The sequence below is a fragment of the Penaeus monodon genome, chromosome 33, assembly GCF_015228065.2.
Source record: "Penaeus monodon isolate SGIC_2016 chromosome 33, NSTDA_Pmon_1, whole genome shotgun sequence".
Taxonomy (NCBI): domain Eukaryota; kingdom Metazoa; phylum Arthropoda; class Malacostraca; order Decapoda; family Penaeidae; genus Penaeus; species Penaeus monodon.
In genome coordinates, this window is record NC_051418.1 from 8,654,249 (window position 1) to 8,655,926 (window position 1,678).

A 1,678-nucleotide genomic window follows, 5' to 3' on the forward strand; every position below is an offset into this window, starting at 1 on the left:
CCTAGTTCCCTGCCTGCCAACCTGCATGTATTGTGGGTAGTCGTGTAGTGTTTCAGTAAGAATTTATAAATAATCGGTATAGCATTACTCTTGGAACTGTAAGTTGTGATAGCGTGGGCTTTAGGGCTTAGCTGATGAGGCAGGGAAAGGCACCTGGAACTTCAGGTGCGCGACCCCGCGTGATGAAGGGCCCTTTTGATGCGCCCTGCCTGCTGTGGGGGCGTGCGGGCGCGGGGGCTCCCTCTCTCACCTCGCCGACGCCCACAACCCACACACACCCCTTTCGCGCCAGGGACTCGCTCACACTTCCTGACGAAGGACCCCGCCCACACACCGTCTCCTCCTCATTCCACATCATTTATTTCCTCACCGCCTCCTCCCCCGCCCCTTTCTGTATCCACACCGCCCCATTTTCCCTCGAGTCGCCCACACAGTCTCCACCTCACGCCATCCACACGCGTCCATCGCCACCACACCAACACACACACACTTGCCCGCCACGCTTGTACTCCAGTAAAGATTATGAAGTGATAATGACGGCAATAATATGATCGATAAAGACCCTTGCGGATGGTTACGACGTGCAAGGAGAACAGCCCAGGGTTCCATGCTCCTCTTAGGTGTGTTAACCGCAGGTGTCAGTGTTGGCAGCTTTGGACTAACCAGGGACAGGTAGCCGCGCCTTTCAAAGGCCTCATGCCCTTGCTCTGCTCACGAGACCAGTGACTGCTCCTTCACTCGTAATCACCTGCTAAGGTTTGGTGTGGGCTTCTTTTGGTGTGATTGACAACATGCAGCCATTCCCCCTTACCCCACTCACTCCTCTGCCCCGCCCTCCACCATTTCGCTTGACGCTTGACCACCTTGTCTCCCAATTCTGCCCACCCCCTCCCTACCACGCCCATTCACCCCGCCGAGACCATCGTCATCACCTTCCGAAACCCCAACCCCCTCCCTCCCTCCCTTACCAGTAATCCCTCTCTTGCATGATGAACTTGTTCCTCCCAATGTTAGTGTTGCTCTCGCCTCGCTCCCCCCGCCTCAGGAGTGCCATATCGATGCCTCGATGGCGCCTTGGCCCCCCTTGCCCGTTCGCCCCCATTCCCTTGTTCCTACACGTGCTTAAAGGAAGGATATCCATAGAGGAAAGAGAGATATGGAGAGAATATTGATGGGGATGGAGCCACTTTTTAAAGCTAAATTATTGCAATCAGGGCTGGATGCATAGTAGATGTTAACTTAATGGTCCTTTGTACAGTGCCCTTATTCTCCCAGAATTAAGTATGAACATTATTTTTGACGATGTTCGATTGACAAAAACTGTCCTAGTTGACAACTATTCCGACCCAACGCAGAAAACAACCCATTCTGTGTCCCTCTGTCAGTGTTACAAGTTTCAGAAGTTTGTGGAAATCAGATATTTTTTTCTTCGGTTCTTTTAAATTCCGGGCCCCTTTTTTGTGCAAACTACTTGGAATTAGATACTTACAACGGGGAAATTCTAAGCTGTTGAAAGGATGCCGTCCTGGTTATAAGTTTATCACTCACGGCCAGATTCAAACAAACAGATTCGTGTTGCTTGTCGAGCGCCCCTCGATTCATCCAGGCCCTCCCTCCACCTCTCTCCTTCTCACACCTCGTAAAAGGAATATTATCTTAGTATCCAGTCCGATGATGT

At 51.6% G+C, this 1,678-nt stretch overlaps 1 protein-coding gene across 1 annotated transcript in view; it reads left to right on the plus strand.

Moving 5' to 3' along the window:
- Positions 1 to 1,678, plus strand: part of LOC119593979 (poly(rC)-binding protein 3-like) — a gene marked incomplete in the record, with an annotated part of 48,552 nt that overhangs the window by 37,486 nt on the left and 9,388 nt on the right.